The sequence below is a fragment of the Anomaloglossus baeobatrachus genome, chromosome 5 (assembly GCF_048569485.1).
Source record: "Anomaloglossus baeobatrachus isolate aAnoBae1 chromosome 5, aAnoBae1.hap1, whole genome shotgun sequence".
NCBI classification, from domain to species: domain Eukaryota; kingdom Metazoa; phylum Chordata; class Amphibia; order Anura; family Aromobatidae; genus Anomaloglossus; species Anomaloglossus baeobatrachus.
Genome location: NC_134357.1, coordinates 525,303,200 through 525,322,460, shown reverse-complemented (window position 1 = coordinate 525,322,460; position 19,261 = coordinate 525,303,200).

Sequence of the window (19,261 nt, the reverse complement as noted above, 5' to 3'; positions counted from 1 at the left end):
TATGTAACCTGCAGTCTCGGATCCAGCATCCGTTCTGTGTGCTCCACTGGGATAATCTCAGCAATGCTCTGTCTCCCAGGAATGTTCCTCTGTGTACGCTTTCTCCTTTCCTCAGACCCTCAGCTAGGCCTGGAATTGGTCAGTGGATCCTGAGGTGAGCTAAAGCCAGCTTCCAACCTACAGATCCTTTCTCCTCAGTGCTCTGCACTGAACTCACAAACTGAAACTACTACCGACCATTTCCTCCCCCCACCAGAATGTACAGGGAAGCAGCTTGGTCTCCCCCTTCTGGCCAGGAGGTCTTGGTGTTGTGTGTGGGGAGTTAACCCTTTGTGTTGTTACTGTGGCAACCCTGGGGTGCCACACTTACACTCCATCTTCCCACTTCCCAATTCTTCCCACGCCCCTCCCCCTGGCCCCTTGCCTTACGCCACTTTATGTTTTACATTGTCTCTTTCAGCCAGTTGTCCCCCCCCCCTTTTCCCCCACTTCTCCGCACAGTACCAGACCCCGATTGAAATATTCCATGCTGAATAAATCTTGTTGGGATGGAGGGGTGGGGCTACCGGATTTTAAAGCTTATCATGCAGCGGCATTGGGCGGCTGCATGCTGGATCTTCTCCACAATAAAGACAGAAAATTGTGGGTGGAGATTGAGTATGACTTATGCCCGACTATGACACAAGGAATCTTCTGGTTGTCATCTAGAACTAGTCTGGAGACCCTGGGAGTTTCCCTGATTCTCTTATCTTTGGCTACCGCGTGGAGGAAAGCCAATAGACGATATAGACTGACAAGGGAACCGGTTCCTATGACGCCACTGGTGGGCAACCCCGCGTTCCAGTGTTGGCTTCACAAGCTTCGTCCCAGTCTGATTTCAATGCCGACAAGAGGTATCCCACGGGTCAAAGACGCAATTACCCAGCAGGGTTGCATATCATTGATGTCCCTGCTTGGAGACCGGCCAAGGGAACCAAGTCATTGGTTTCAATACTTACAACTATGTAGCTTCATAGACTCATTGGCTCCGGGATCCGAGATGCATAGGGATCTGACTCCATTTGAAAAGCTATGCTTCCTTCGAGAAACAACTCCTCACACAGTCTCAATAATCTACAACATAACAGTGCCTGGGGGCAGAGGGGACTTACCTGAGTATGTAAGACATTGGCAACCAGAATTGAGCCAGACTTTTTCCAAAGCACAATGGTATAAGTCATTTAACCTAACACACAAATCCACCATTTCATGAAGAATACAGGAACTCAATTATAAAATCCTCTCATGGTGGTACAGGACACCCGCCAGACTACACAAAATGTTTCCAGAGGTTTCGGACACTTGCTGGAGGTGTCACACCTCGGTGGGCACATTGCTACATGTTTGGTGGACCTGTCCGGGGATACAGGGAAAGATGTCTTTGCTCTCTATAATCACTTACACCACACGGGAGTGACACCCTCACCGGAAATAGCTCTTTTGTCGATGTACACAGGGGCAATCTCCAAGGCGAAGAGAGGTCTGATTTCGTACTTCATGATTTCAATGAGGCAGATCATACCGAGGCATTGGAGGTCCACCTATACTCGTACATTGAAAAGAGCAGACTGGGTGGAGGCCGTAGATACCCTGCGATGTCTGGAGGAGATGAGAGCTTTTGATGAAGGGAGAGACTCCCTGTGTTTCTCTACCTGGTATCCGTGGCTCCAATTCAGAGAGACACAGCAATTCCAAACCTGGCTACTTATGGGCACGTTATCAAAATGAATGTTCAAGAAGGTGGGATGGATTTCCTGATAAGAGGGTGGTGCGGTATCACGTCACAGAATTTCCCCTCTTTTCCCCATTCCCCTTCTGCCTTCCTCTTCTCTTTTCCTCTACCCATCTTTCTCTTTTTCTTTCTCTGCCTCTCTTTCATCTCATTGATATACATAGGTTTACGTGTTCATATATACAACAAGATTTTACAGAAGGATGTTGCCTTCTATATTCTAAATAGAACAAGATAAATGATTACTACATATTTGGGTTAGGATGTCATATAGGATGTCACAGATTTTATTCCTTACAAGACTTGTGACAAATTTTATTGCACTATATGCTTTACGAGACTTAAAGGCCCAGGTCATATTATAACAGTTTCATATTCTGTAAAATTGGGCAACACGAAATACCTATATTCATTTTCTGTTATATACATTTTTGAAACAATAAAGAAATATTAAACGAAAAATCAGTTTTACCTGTTTAAGATCTACCAGTTCTCAAAATGCTGTTGTGTATAACCTCACCCACACCACTGATTGGCCGCTGTGTACAATGAGCATAGACAGAAAGCTGACAATCAAGTGTGGGCGGAGTTATACAGAGCTAATGGAGATAGAGGACACATTGCAGCAGTTTTACTACCTAATACTGCTTTTTACTAGTAGTAGTAGTTTTTACTACTAGATTTTATCAAAACTACAGCAAGCAGCCCAGTAAATGACACATCATTGGAATCATAGTCCCTGTCTGGAAGGGATACTGACAGTCCTGTGGTGTTTGGCATTAGAAGGTCATAGCATTTGGCTGCGCAAAATGTTCCCTGACTTTCTATTGTTCCTGCTATCAGTATTCAGTGTAAAAAGGTTTTCATCCTTTTTCTTTAGGACCCAGGGAAGCTCCTCTTCCCTTCAGTTGCTGATAATCTGTATTTCCCCTTGGGTTTAAATACTCTAATTTTCCCTGAACCTGTACTAGTGATATTCAGTTCTTTCACAAGCTCTGGATGCAAGTATGTGGCTTGCACACACCAGCAGGATTGTTAATGCCCTTTACTGAAGCTCTTAATGAGTTGTCTAGAGATAAGTTGTTTGTTGTTTCTGTAATGCCCTGGACTAGCCAGGTAGTCACACGTAGACCCCCTGCACAAACACCAGCCCCTAAAAAGGTATCATCAACCAACCTAAAAACCCTGAGTCACCCCTCTCAGGTCTTGATGTTCACACCCGGGGGTGGAGCCAGGCGGTTGGCCACGCCCTCCGAGGAGTTTGGATAGCCTGAGGCGGGAAAAACAGAGAGACCCGTTAGGGAAGTGAAAAGGAGAGGAGGTGAAGTGGAGTAGAGAGGAGTAATGTCTGTCAGGGATCTGGGTAGGAGCCTGGATACCCTGTGGCCAGGAGGCAGACGGTGGTGGCCGCCTGCAGGAGCCGGGAAGACAGGGGTGGAAACGTCAGGGACCGGGTAGTGGCCCGCCGATACCGAACCGAGGAACCGAACGGAAACCGTAGCACCAGGAAGGGTACTCAGACCCAGTACGAAGCCCAGAAGCCACTGGACCGAGTCGAATTCACTGATTAAGGTCTGGACCTTTAGGTTCTTTCCCACCCAAGTCCCGACTGAAGGCAACAGCCCAACGAGGGGGATAGAAAGCCACCGCCCAGGCATAGAGATCCCACGGGCCAGCGTCTGCGGGCAAACGGGCTCCCCGACATCCACAGCCGGGGAGCGGACTCCCGTCGCTGAAGCAAAGGCAGTCAGCATTCTACTACAGAGGTGCAGGAGAAAGGCGGGAACCACCACCCTGAGTAAGGGGCAAAGCGCAGCCGGCTGGGGGCACCGACCACCATCCTTTTGGTTTACCAGAGACTCCGGTGTATTTATAATAGTGAGTACAACAGTGCCCTCGGGCAGCGCATCGCACCGCACCATCCCGCCCGCACCTCACAACCACCGGGCCCCGGGACCATCACACCCTGCCTACGGAGGGGTCAACACCAGGCTACACAATACCGTCCCCGGGAGCCTAGTTAACGGCAGCGGTGGTGTCCACATTCACCACAACCCTAGAAAAACAAAGACCAAGTACAGCGAACCTCATAATGATGGTAGTGTACATGAACCCCATAGAATACATACAAAAACTTGTGAACAAGGGGATGTATTTTTCATGTTTTTTTGGAGTAAAAATTACGGCACCACAATTGTGAAAAAAGTATACAGTTATTATTACAAAAAATACAAAATACTGGAAATCACATGTGATTGCAGTTAGTGATTAGACATACATACCGGTAGTTAAAATCCAATTAAATGAGACAGAGAAAAGAAGGTCACAGGGAGGAAGACAGGCTACCCCTTAATTTCTGTGCAGGGAACAGGATAGTTAGATTATATCCCAGATGGCCATATAAATAACCAGAGAAACATAAGTATATCCCCTAAAGCCAGCTTTACACCTTACAATTAGGTATGCAATCTCGTATGCGATGTGACACGCCCAGGTCGCATATGCGATTGAATGAGATTGCACGTAGGTCGTTCATTTGCTGTCACACCTGCGTTAGTAGTCTATGTTAAATTGATCAATTTTGTGTGCGATCCTTTAGATCATGTGTTCTGTGACGTATGCATTGGGCACCCTTTTTTTTTTTATTTATTGACTTGCCAAGTGTGTGTAATGTGTAGGGATGCGTTTTTACTATGTCATCTGCCATTCAGCTCTGCTACATGGCCGCTGACAGCAGACACAGACAGCCATGTAGCAGAGCTGAATGGCAGATGACAGCAGACACAGACAGAGCCGCACTGTCAGAATGAACTCGGGTGAACTTCACCCGACTTCATGGTCATGCTGCGGCTCTGTCTGTGTCGCGTCCTGATTAGCGGTCACCAGTGAAGGACTCACCGGTGACCACTAATCTCCTGAGTTAGTGAATTGCGCAGCCCTCTCTCATATACTCACCGATCCCCGATCCCCGGCTCTGCACGGCATTCACACTGCTCCGGCGGCTTTTACTGTTTTGAAAAAGCCGGCCGCCCATTAAACAATCTCGTATTCCCTGCTTTCCCCGCCCACCGGCGCCTATGATTGGTTACAGTGAGACACGCCCCCACGCTGAGTGACAGGTGTCACACTGCACCCAATCACAGCAGCCGGTGGGAGTGTCTATACTGTGCAGTGAAATAAATAATTAAATAATTAAAAAAAACGGCGTGCGGTCCCCCCCAATTTTAAAACCAGCCAGATAAAGCCATACGGCTGAAGGCTGGTATTCTCAGGATGGGGAGCTCCACGTTATGGGGAGCCCCCCAGCCTAACAATATCAGCCAGCAGCCGCCCAGAATTGCCGCATACATTAGATGCGACAGTTCTGGGACTGTACCCGGCTCTTCCCGATTTGCCCTGGTGCGTTGGCAAATCGGGGTAATAAGGAGTTATTGGCAGCCCATAGCTGCCAATAAGTCCTAGATTAATCATGTCAGGCGTCTATGAGACACCCTCCATGATTAATCTGTAAATTACAGTAAATAAACACACACGCCCGAAAAAATCCTTTATTATAAATAAAAAACACAAACATATACCCTGGTTCACCACTTTAATCAGCCCCAAAAAGCCCTCCATGTCCGGCGTAATCCAGGATGGTCCAGCGTCGAATCCAGCGCTGCTGCATGGAGGTGACCGGAGCTGCAGCAGACACTGCTGCTCCTGTCACCTCCACACAGCTAATGAAGACAGCCGCGCGATCAGCTGAGCTGTCACTGAGGTTACCCGCGGCCACCGCTGCATCCACCGCTGGATCCAGTGACAGCGGGTAACCTCAGTGACAGCTCAGCTGATCGCCGGCTGTCTTCATTTGCTGTGTGGAGGTGACCGGAGCGGCTGTGTCTGCTGCAGCTCCGGTCACCTCCATACAGCAGCGCTGGAAGCGACGCTGGAGCATCCTGGATTACGCCGGACATGGAGGGCTTTTTCGGGCTGATTAAAGTGGTTAACCAGGGTATATGTTTGTGTTTTTTATTTATAATAAAGGATTTTTTCGGGTGTGTGTGTTTATTTACTGTAATTTACAGATTAATCATGGAAGGTGTCTCATAGACGCCTGACATGATTAATCTAGGACTTATTGGCAGCTATGGGCTGCCAATAACTCCTTATTACCCCGATTTGCCAACGCACCAGGGCAAATCGGGAAGAGCCGGGTACAGTACCAGAACTGTCGCATATAATGTATGCGGCAATTCTGGGCGGCTGTTGGCTGATATTGTTAGGCTGGGGGGCTCCCCATAACGTGGAGCTCCCCATCCTGAGAATACCAGCCTTCAGCCGTATGGCTTTATCTGGCTGGTTTTAAAATTGGGGGGGACCGCACGCCGTTTTTTTTAATTATTTAATTATTTATTTCACTGCACAGTATAGACACGCCCACCGGCTGCTGTGATTGGGTGCAGTGTGACACCTGTCACTCAGCGTGGGGGCGTGTCTCACTGTAACCAATCATAGGCGCCGGTGGGCGGGGAAAGCAGGGAATACGAGATTGTTTAATGGGCGGCCGGCTTTTTCAAAACAGTAAAAGCCGCCGGAGCAGTGTGAATGCCGTGCAGAGCCGGGGATCGGGGATCGGTGAGTATATGAGAGAGGGGGATAGACTGACATGGACAGAGAGAGAGGGACAGAGATAGTGACGGACTGACAGAGATTAGTGAATGACAGACATTGTGAGGCGCTTCAGAACGCAGCTTTTCAGCTGCGCTCTGAAGCGGACCTTTTTAAGCTGCGGTGCAGAGCGCACACCTGCGCACATAGCCTCAGACATCAAAATCGTATGAGGGATGTCACACGTTACAATTGACTAGGTTCATACAACAAAACGTCCAATGCATGAGGAATAAACGACGTGTATGCGATCACCGTATTTTCGTTCAATCTTGATTGCACGTAGGTGTCACACGCAAATACGTCACGAACGATGCCGGATGTGCGTCACTTACAACTTGACCCCGACGACGGATTGAAAGATTTATTGAAGCGTGTAAAGCAGGCATAAGATATAGTAATGGAGTGTTTATACATGAAAAGTAACCAACAGGATAAGGTCCAAATCAGGGCCTGAACACAATAGTATGTAACACCACCAGCGAGTACATAGCATAATTTCAAATAAAGGGAAAAAAAAAAAAATTCATACAATGGTGGATATTGGCACCTGAAGGACCTACCTGTGGTATGTATAGCATCCAAGGAGGGGAGTCTGTCAGCCTCACATGTGGACCCGGTCCTGACACGTGTTTCGCAGGTCCTTCAACGGTGTTCCCTGCACAGAAATGAAGAGGGTAGCCTGTCTTCCTCCCTGTGACTTTCTTTTCTGTGTCTCATTTAATTGGATTTTAACTATGTATGTCTAATCACTAACTGCAATCACATGTGATTTCCAGTAGTTTGTATTTTTTGTAATAATAAAAACTGTATACTTTCTTCACAATTGTTGTGCAGTAATTGTTACTCCAAAACAAATTCACCACAACCCGTGGGTGGGGTCACGAACTTAACCCCCAACAACCACAGCCCCGGCCGTGAACCTCCCCACCGAACACCACCCCTCACGTAGCGCTATCATCCCTTCAGAGCGACATGACCCCCGGGTCCGGGAGGAGATCGAGCCACCCGCCGACGAGCACGGATCCAAGCGGCTCGGCAGCCGGTCGAGCCCCGGGGCGATACATTTCCCTTTTGTTTGTTATCTCTGTTTGTCCTTTAGTGCTTAGTGGGGTTGATGAAGAGCTCATACCATCCACTCCCTACCTAGGGCCCAGATCAGGGTCAGGTATCCGGCTCAGCGTGGTCTGGGAACTCAGGGCCTAGCGGAAGGCTTAGTCAGAGGTTACCATCTCCCCTTCCCTACGCACATAGTTTTCCTTCCCTTTTGCCGTTCGCTTGGTACTTCCCTGTACCTAATGTGACACTGTCTTTACATTATTCTGATTTTTAATTAAGGGGTAAACACTTAGTAACCGAATCCCATTAATTTCACAAAACCCCAGCATAGGTATCATAAATGTTACTTCCTCTCCACGAAGAGATAGGCCCCTTTCAGTTCTGGTCTCTTCTACACCCATAATCTATACTAAACAGTAATAAAGGTTTGTGGACAGAGATGAGTGAACCTAAACAGTAAAGTTCCGTGTTTGTACCAAATACAGACTTCATACAAAAAATCAGTGTTAGAGTTCGGAGTTCGGGTGCTTTATGTATCCTAACCACTCGATCTATCATCGGTGTGCTCGGGTACACTTAGTGCTCGGCCCAGTGTGAGCTTGCAGTGTGTGAATGGCTTTCACGGGGAGCTAAAAACATCGTTATAGGATGTATTGTGTACAAGGAAAAAACTCCGTCATCCCTCCCCCGGTAATAAATACTCTGTTTATGGCTGGATGCACGTGGGCGGAGACCCGAACTGCCCAATCAGTGACTTCCAATGGGGTTCAGGACATGTCCGGTTCCCAAACTGAACTTTATTTAAAGTCCGACTAAAAAACCCGAACTTCAACGGGTCTGTATATCTCTATGTGTGGGTAGCCCCACAAAAAAAATATTCTCTTGGATATCAGACATATAAAATCCTTTAGTTTTTTTTATTACAACAATTATCCTTTGTAAAGGAATCAGTTATATAACATAAAAAGCCCAATTTATGAGGTAAATGCCTCCTCATGAATCTGGAGCGTTTGACGAGTGGCATGTGCCTCCTTGTACCATGCTAGAAATATTACTCCCTTCAGGGACTGGAGTGAGATTTCTGGCATAGGGAACACCACAGCTCGTCATGAATTAAAGGAGCTGTGGTGTCACGCCCCCGTCCCACCTAAGCTCTGCCAATTTTAGAGTGAAAATTCCAAATCTTGGCACAACTTTCCAAATTTTTGTGAGTTTTTTTTTGCATAAAAGCTTTGATAATTTGGGAACAGAGCGTCTTAACAACTTCCACATATCTAGGATGCATAGAGTTAATCAATTATCCCCTCACTATTTTGGTGTGAAATGTCTACAGGTCTGTGCCAACTCCAGAGGTTCGAGGCAAAATCATCAAATCTAGACAATAGAGAAAGACAGGCATGAAGAATATATATTTACAAGCATTTATTAACAAAACCACAAGATGTGAAAATGCAATTATATACAATGTGATATACTTCAGAGTTCCTATCTCCAATCTGGGGCTGCGCTTTTAGTAAATAAAGCAGTGGGCAACCTGAGATTAATGAATTATCTAAATATAATTCAGTATCAAAAGCTTTCACAAATGTTCCTAAAGGCTCTCAAAAAGGCTAACAGTGTGCCAGCTAAAAAAGAAAATGAATATTCACTGCTCCCCACACCATAATCCCTCCCACTTCTAGGCAATGAAGCCAGCCCCAACCAAGAAGTAGGCGGTATTATTAGCATGGGGAGCAGCGAATATTCATTCTCTTTAATATTGGGTACACATGATTACGAAGCCGCCCGCTTTCTGCTATGACTGGGCGATCACGTGTGTCTACTATTAGACATTGAATATTCACTGCTCCCCAAACCCATAATCCCAGCTGTGGGGAGCAGTGACTATTCTGGAAGCTAACTGAAAGAAAATGTCCGTAGACCTCGAGAGCTAAGGGCGGCTTTGCACGTTGCGACATTGCACGTGCGATGTCGATGGGGTCAAATCGAAAGTGACGCACATCCGGCGTCGCAGTCGATATCGCAACGTGTAAAACCTTTTTGATACGATGAACGAGCGCAAAAGCGTCGTTATCGTATCATCGCTGCAGCCTCCGACATTTACATAATGCCGATGGTGCGACAGGTACAATGTTGTTCCTCGCTCCTGCAGCAGCACACATCGCTGTGTGTAAAGCCGCAGGAGCGAGGAACATCACCTTACCTGCCTCCCGGCTGCAATGACAAGGACGGAGGTAGGCGGGATGTTTACATCCTGCTCATCTCCGCCCCTCCGCTTCAATTGGCCGCCTGCCGTGTGACGTCGCTGTGACGCCACACGACCCGCCCCCCTAAGAAAGGAGGCGGGTCGCCGGCCAGAGGGACGTCGCACGGCAGGTATGTGAGTGTGAAGCTGCCGTAGTGATAATAATCGCTACGGCAGCTTTCACTAGATATCGCACGTGCGACGGGGGCGGGACTATCGCTGCAGCATCGGTAACACATTGTTACCGATGTCGCAACGTGCAAAGCCCGCCTAAGAAGACGTTGAAGACAATCCGTTCCAAGCTAAGACTGAAGTTTATTCCGAGATAGCAACAGAGCAAATAAGACAGGTTATGCGGCAGGATGACACACGCAGGTGTCTTGCAGAATTAGCAACAGATGAAGAAGAAGAAGAAGTGTCCCCCGAAAGGCGTGTGGGGGCTATTATACATGTTAGACAAAGGAAAGCTCATACTGCAGAGAAAGGCGTATACGTTGGAGAACAAAGAATATAATGATACATCATGACACTATTTATGAGCATTGCAGTAAAAACTTATTGGATTCCTTTGGGCCTCCATGATACTTTTCACTAGTTCAGCCATGTCGTCATTGCTGACATTTCTGATCCTTGAAGGCGCCTCTACTTCACATAACTCTTCACACACTGACAACTCTATTGACTACTTAATTTCTTTATCAATTCAATACACCTGCTATTCATGACTACACATCACCATCTATCAACTGACGCAATTGTATTCTTCTATTGAATCTATTCAATTGAACCTTTTTTGGACCTTTTCTTATACTTGCTAATTACACTGATGTCATCTCTATCTTCTCTCTGGGGGGGAGAACTCTAGCCAGTGCATCTCATTAGCTGCAAAGTTAGTTTGCTCAAGTCTTCCCAAGATGGCTCTTAGATACAACATGGCAGCACATTATGGCTAACTATTCTCTAACACTTACGTCTGCGTGTAACTGGGGGCACATGGCAATAATGTCATGCGCTTCTCCGCTTACATGGTGAAGTCACTTGCCAGCACCAGAAGAGAACACCGTGCATCGGGAGAGCAGAGGGATGGGGAGTATAATCATTTTTTTTCTTATGCGTGCAGTGTGATAGGGAAATATATACCAGAATGGGCCCAAGATGAGGGCTATATATACAAGAATGGGGACATATATACTAGGACAAGAATCGTATATACCAGGATGGGGATCATATATACCAGGATGGGATAAAGATGGGCAACATATATACCAGGATGGATATACAGTATACACAAGGATGGGAGACACATCAACAGTACCTGGAAGGGGCCCAGGATGGGTGACATCAGTACAGAATTGGGGGATTTTATCCCAGTAACAGTGTCAGCAGCAGATCCCCCCCCCATAACAGTGTATCATGACCACATTTTTTGTGTCAATCTTTTTCCCTATATTCCTTCTTCAAAACCTAGGTGTGTCTTATGGTCCAAAAAATACAATAAGTTTAAAAAGAAATAAAATGGTTCTTTTCCTCACAAATTCTTACTTGAGCAATTGTAGCCAATTTTTTTTATAAAACCTTTTGAATTATAGTACATCATGATGGCTTCTCCTGTGTGACTCATCGAACAACAGGATCTGATTAGTCTTAAAAACATTTGGCAAATTCTGAAAGCAAGAATGGCTGCTCCGCTCTGTTGGTTTTCTGATGGTCGGCAAGACTTGATTTAGCAGTTAAACATTTCAATTATTCACAACCAGGGCCGCCATCAGGGCATTACTACTGTGCCTGGTGTACTGGGCCCGGTGAAGAGGGGGGCCCGGCTGAGCCAGGGACAATTACTTAGTTTTATTAAGCCCTTGGCCAGCCGGGCCCTCCCCCCTCTTCACCGAGCCCCAGTCAGTCACAGCAGAGGGGGCAGTGCTGCTTTTGCCGCTATACACGTGGCTAATTTGCTTGCATGCAAATTAGCCACGTGTGCTGGAAATACCGCTGTAGCTGCACTGTGTCCCGAAGTTCAAAGGGACTCCCTGTCCTGTCACGAATGAGGGCAATCTGACCTGTAGCTGCTCAAGGCTCTGGTGGCTCCTGGCCAGATTGCCCTCATCGCATGCAGCGTACCGGGCAAGGAGCGATCCGCAGCTCTGTACAGTGTGTAGAGAGCGGAACTCAGGACTCCGTCCTCTGCTCCCTGCCCTGCACTTTTCTGTGCGACACAGGCGTGCACTCCTTGATGACGTCATCACGCTGCGCGTGCCTGTGTAATTTGAAAAGTATTCGGTAGCTGGGAGGTGAAGAAACGGCGCGGGTCCGTACAGCCGGTACAGGAGAGGTCTGGCAGCGAGATGTATATGCGCGCCGCCATTACAGTGACTTTCCCCGCCCCCATCGGAAGTCACGTAACAAGATCACGTGACTTTCAGTGGTTGCCATGGTAGCACAGAGTCATGTGATGACGCCTGTAGCTAACATGAGTCACTTCCTCTCAATGCCGGAATACAGCCGGCATTGAAAGTAAAGCACCATCTGCAGTTCTCAGCTGTGTAGCTGTGATCAGCAGATAGGGCAGAACCATCGGATTGCTGATCGCTATAGCCCCCTAGGGGGACTAGTAAAATAATTAAAAAAAAATGTTAAAAAAAGGTTTAAAAAATTAAAAAAAATAAAAAGACCCTAAAAGTTCAAATCACCCCCTTGAAAATGAAAGGGCTAAAAAAATATACACATATTTGGTATCGCCGCGTTCAGAAATGCCCAATCTATCAAAATATAAAATCAATTAATCTGATTGGTAAACGGCGTAGCGGCAAAAAATTCTATGAGCACCAAAATTACGGTTTTTGGTCGCCGCAAATTTTGCGCAAAATGCAATAACAGGCGATCAAAACGTAGCATCTGCGCAAAAATGGTACCATTAGAAATGTCAGCTCAAGACACAAAAAATAAGCCATCACTGAGCCATAGATCAAGAAATATGAGAATGCTACGGGTTTTGGAAAATGGAGCAAAAACGTGCGCCACCTTTTTTTTTTTTTTTTAACCCCTTAAATACAAGTAAACCTATTCATGTTTGGTGTCTACAAACTCTCACCGACCTCAGGCGTCACAATGACACATCAGTTTTACCATATAGTAAACACTGTTAATAATATATCTCAAAAACTATTGTGCGATCATACTTTTTTTGCAATGTTTCCGCACTTGGAATGTTTTTGCTGTTTTCCAGTACACCATATGGTAAAACCTATGGTTTCATTTAAAAGTACAACTCGTCCCGCAAAAAATAAGCCCTCATATGGCAAGATTGACGGAAAAATAAAAAAGTTACGGCTCTCGGAAGAAGGGGAGGAAAAAAACAAAACGGAAAAACACAAAATGCCCGGGGCTGAAGGGGTTAAATAGACTGAGGAGGGGATAATAAGGAGGGGGAGGATTGGGACTAGTAGAGGGGATTGAGGGACCTCCAGCAGCATTCACTGTATATGTATATATGATATATATTGTATAGATTATATATATATATATATATATCTATATATAAATATAATATATTATATACTATATGTGTGATATATAATTTTATTACATATATATATATATATATATAATATCTATATCTATCTCAGAATTCCCTGCCTCACCAGCTTTGATAGCAGCTGTTTCTGCGCTAATTAGGCCTGTGACTAGTTGCAGGGGCCGTTGTTTCCCCAGACTAGTCGGCCATCTTTCCATGCTATCGCACCACTATGGGCATAATAACATGATTTTCTCAAGTCGGCGTCACCGCTAGCTCCTGGAATTTTTGTGCATACGCGCCGCTGTGCTCACTCACCCACAGGTCCCGGCTACAGAGAGGCGCACTGAGTATGGTCAGAGGTTCAGAAGCTGTTCCTCCGATCATGTACAGTGCGCCTCTCTGAAGCCGGGACCTGTACACCCAACTTCAGATGAGGCTCAATGTGAGAGAACACAGCGGCGCATGCGCAAAATTTCCAGGGGCTGATGATGATGTCGGCTTGTGGAAATCATGGTATTATGTCCACAGGGGTGTGTTAGCATGGAAAGAGGGCCAACTAGTCTAAGGAAACAATGCCCCTGCGACTAGTCATAGACCTAATTAGCATAGAAACAGCTCAGTTTATAAATCCTCTATTTTTAAACATTCATTTTGGTGAATAACATTATACAGGGCTGGTGAGGCCGGGAATTCTGACATACAGATGTGAATGCTGCTGGAGGGCATAGAGGACGTGACAGAAGGTTTCCTTTAAAATGAGTTTGATGGTGGGTGAGGATGCTAAGTTCCTCATAGCTTCTGCTCCAAAATTTATTATATGGCCCTGATAACCTCCTACTTAAACTAAAATTCATTATATAACCCTGGTTGTGTCTTGTCCCCCCTACAATTCATTGTGAAGCTATTATGGACGTATGATAAATTGTGGGGGGAGGTCACATGACAGGGACTAATGGGTACTCTACACATTGCGACATCGCTAGCATCGGCTAGCGATGTCGAGCGCAATAGCACCCGCCCCCGTCGCACATGCGATATCTTGTGATAGATGCCGTAGCGAACATTATCGCTACAGAAGCTTCACATGCACTTACCTGGTCGGCGACGTCGCTGTGACTGCTGAACAATCCCTCCCCCAAGGGGGAGGTGCGTTCGGCGTCACCGCGACGTCACTAAGCGGCCGGCCAATAGAAGCGGAGGGGCGGAGATGAGCGGGACATAACATCCCGCCCACCTCTTTCCTTCCGCATTGCCGGTGGACGCAGGTAAGGAGATGTTTGTCGTTCCTGCGGCTTCACACACAGCGATGTGTGGTGCTGCAGGAACGACAAACAACATCGTACCGCCAGCAGAAACGACATTATAGAAATGTACGACGCTACACAGATCAGCGATTGTTTTCGCTTTAGCGCCGCTCGTTCATCGTCGCACCTAGGATTTACACGTTGCGATGTCGTTACCGGCGCCGGATGTGCGTCACTAACGATGTGACCCCGACGAATATATATCGGAAACTATGTCGCAACGTGTAAAGTACCCCTAAGGCTTTGTGCACACATTCAGTATTTGCTGCATAAAATTGTGCTGCAAGTGCTGATGCGTTGGCAGGAAGGAAGAACACTGCATGAAATATGTGTTTTGCTTGCAACTGTAAATCGCTGTGTATTTTCCGCTACAAAATCGCAATGTGTGCACATAGCCTTATAATTAATTGAGGGAGTGTCACAGAGACTGATTAGTTTATATTTGTTAGGCGACAGATTATAGCTAATGGGGGGCACAGTGCGGCTTATTTATCACCTTATATTCTGAATGGTGTGTGGATCATTGTATAATGTATAGTCTGGTACATATTTATATTCAGGGGCACAGTGTGCGGTAAATGTATGTATACAATATATGTGACCTTGTTATTTTCAGGGCTGCGGTGATCAATGTGACAAGAAGAGTAGTGACTGTAAGATGGCGAAATGAAGGTCTGACCAGATGGAGAAGAGACAACAGAAAATAACTTACCAGATGAGACGTCAGCGGTAAGTCACTTTCTGAAAACATTTATTCTGTACTGTATGACTTTGAGTATTGCTGTTAATTGTTAAATCCGTTAGGCCACATTATCATATTTGTGTGACATTTCCGTGTGTTGCCAGACTTTTTTTTTATCAGACGGCACGTGTACCCCTAGAGTTTCATAGATGCATTCACATGTCTGTGAAAATTACAGCTCTGAGAATGAGATCTGCGAGACTCGGAGCATGTGCTGTTCTGATCTGATTATGAGGAATAGGACAAACTCCATGGGTCGGTGTGCTGTCCGAGAAAAAAAAGTCAGGCAGCACACCGACATTGCACACTGATGCAGGATGCAACCTCATTATTTAGAGTACTCAATATGTAAAGCACCGTCCTTAAGTACATCATTTTTCCTTTTAATATGTATAACACTGTCCCTTATTAGCATCCTCGCTAGTTATGTATGGTGCTGTCCTTTATTATATAGTGTCCTCTCTTTTTCTGTATAGCACCATCTCCTATATAGCATATTCTCGTTATTTGTGTTATTCACAGCTCCCTCTCTTTATTATATAATCCTCTCTTGTTAGATATAAAATGACTGCTGTCCACCAGAAAAGAAGCTTTACCAGGTTCCATCAACAGTCATGTCATTTTATATCTAACAAGAGAGGAAGCTATGAAATAAAGACAGAGCTCTATAAATAACAAAAATGACAAGAGAATCTAATATGTAAGGAATGGTGCTGTACATAACAAAGGAGGGCACTATGTAATACTGTATATATGTGTTTTATATACATATAAATCTGCAGCTTTGTCACCATAAAAAAGGGAGGCCTAGGCACAATTTCTTGCACAGCTTTCAGTGTCCGCTCCTGTGCTGGAGGCAGGGAGAGAGCAGGACTTAAAGCGGCGTCACACGGGACGATTTGTCGTGCAATCGCATAAGCGATCGCACCCGCCCCCGTCGTTTGTGCGTCACGGGCAATTCATTGCCCGTGGTGCACAAAGTCGTTAAACCCCCGTCACACGTACTTACCTGCCAAGCGACGTCACTGTGTGCGGCGAACATCCACTTCCTGAAGTGGGATGGACGTTCGGCGTTACAGCGACGTCACACGGTGGCCGGCCAATAGAAGCGGAGGGGCCGAGATGAGCGGGACTTTACATCCCGCCCACCTCCTTCTTCCTCATTGCCGGCGGGACGCAGGTAAGCTGTGTTCGTCGGGAGCGACGAACAACCGGCGCGCAGAAGTACGAACGAGATTATGAAAATGAACGACGTGTCAACGAGCAATGATAAGGTAAGTAATTTTGCTCGTTAACAGTTGTCCGGAGGTGTCACACGGTACGACATCTCAAACGATGCCGGATGTGCGTCACTATCGACGTGACCCCGACGACAGATCACACAATATATCGTACCATGTGACACCCAATTAAGCGTGCAGCAGTGTGATGAGGTCATCACACTGCTACAGGAAAGCACAGCCGTGGTGAGGACTCTGACACCGGCGGAGACAGGTATTCGCTCTGTGAGGCGAAGACAGGTGCGGGACAATCGTCAAAGGTGTTGGAGGGGCCCACCGACCCCGGTCCCCGCCTTGCTTCAGCTGGATGTGCGTTTGAGGGCGCATATCCAGCTGAAATGCATCGTGGCTCAGAGAGGATGCAGCGCCACTTGGGAGGCGGGGAGGGTGAGTAAAATATATATTAAATAAATATTATTTTATATATATATATAAATATATATATAAAAATAAAATGTTTTTCCAAGTTTGCGGGGTGGAGGCGGAGCAGGGGTGGAGCCTGGGTGGAGTCTCAAGGGGGTCCCATAATTTTGCCAGTATGGGGCCCTGAAATTCCTAGTGGCGGCCCTGTTCACAACATGAAAAAGGTTCCTTCCCTGTGCAGCACCTTCACATGTTTAACAAGACCTGATTTCCTAGTAAAACATTGCCCACATTCTGAACATGAAAATGGCTTCTCCCCTGTGTGAGATCTTTGATGCCTAACAAGATGTGCTTTCTGAATATAACATTTCCCACATTCTGAACATGAAAATGGCTTCTCCCCTGTGTGGGATCTTTGATGCACAACAAGATCTGATTTCTCAATAAAACATTTCCCACATTCTGAACATGAAAATCGCTTCTCCCCTGTGTGAATTTTATGATGTCTAACAAGATTTGATCTCTGAATAAAACATTTCCCACATTCTGAACATGAAAATGGTAACTCCCCTGTGTGAATTATCTGATGTCTAACAAATTCTGATTTCTGGCTAAAACATTTCCCACACTCTGAACATGAAAATGGCTTGTCCCCTGCGTGAATTTTATGATGTTTAACAAGATGTGACATCTGACTAAAACATTTCCCACATTTTGAACATGAAAATGGCTTCTCTCCTGTGTGAGATCTTTGATGCACAACAAGATCTGATTTCTCAATAAAACATTTCCCACATTCTGAACATGAAAATCGCTTTGCCCCTGTGTGAATTTTATGATGTCTAACAAGATGTGACATCTGAATAAAACATTTCCCACACTCTGAACATGAAAATGGTCTCTCCCCTGTGTGAAGTTTCTGATGTCTAACAAAGACTGATTTCTGAATAAAACATTTTCCACATTCTGAACATGAAAATGGCTTCTCCCCTGTGTGAATTTTCTGATGTCTATCAAGGTGTGATTTCTGAATAAAACATTTCCCACACTCTGAGCATGATAATGGGTTCTTCCTAGAGTTAATTTTTTGATCGTTAGCAAGGGTTATTCTTGGAATAAAACATTTTTCACATTCTGGGCTTAAAAATGGCTTCTCCCCTGTGTGAGATCTTTGGTGATTAAAAAGATATGATTTCTGAATAAAACATTTCCCACATTCTTGACATGAAAATGGCTTCTTCCCAGTGTGATATTTTTGATGGTCAACAAGATGTGATTTCCTGGTAAAACATTTCCCACATTTTAAACATGAAAATGGCTTCTCCCTTGTAGGAACCGTTTCATCCGTTTCATATTCCACATCCCTTTTGTAACTTTTATTCTGCTTACAATTCTGTGATAAATGGGAATTTTGGGCTTGATTGAAAAACTCAGATGATAGAACTTTCCGAGGAAGGACTGGATTTATATCTGGGACAACAGCATGCTCTTCATATGTATCATGTGGGATACATTCATCATCTGTTATAAATTCTGAAGATATTAGAGATCCATCTGAAATCCCAATACAGTCATCTGCTAAAAATAAACACAAAGTTATTAATTTTTAATGATATTATCTTGAAAGTACATTTATTTTTTTAAACCATAACATCAGAAATTAAATTAGGGAAAAAATTATTCTGAATCTGTTGTCCAATATCGAGATCTAAAGGCCCCTTTACACGGGACGATTTATCTGACGATATGTCGCCGGGGGCACGGTTTTCGTGACGCACTTCCGACATCGTTAACGATGTCGTTGCATGTGACACCTACGTGCGACTCCGAACGATCGTAAAAATAGCGAAAATCGTTGATCGTTGACACGATGTTCAGTTTCAAAATATTGTTCGTCGTTTGGAACGCAGCAGACATATTGCTAGGTTTTACACCCTTCTAATGGCGAACAACAACCACATGACCGCCTTGGTCAAACAATATCTCGCTGAACGATGTAGCGTCGTTTGTGAGATGGGTACATGTGACCGCTACGAAATGACCTATGAGCGATCTCAGCAAATCGTAGCAACGATCTGTTCGTGTTACATCGCTAACAAGATCGCTAGCGATATCGTTGTGTGTAAAGTGGCCTTAAGAGTTACATCTTCGTTAATTTGGCTCTCCCATTCCTAGCACCAGTTCTCTGGAATGCTACAGTAAATAATCTGATTGATTGTCACAATGTGACTGCAGGATGAGGGATAGGGGGCTCCTATACTGTCCCTCACTATAGAGGACCCTAAGTTATTCCTAACCTCTGGATTACCCCTGAAGATGGAGATGCCGGAGTC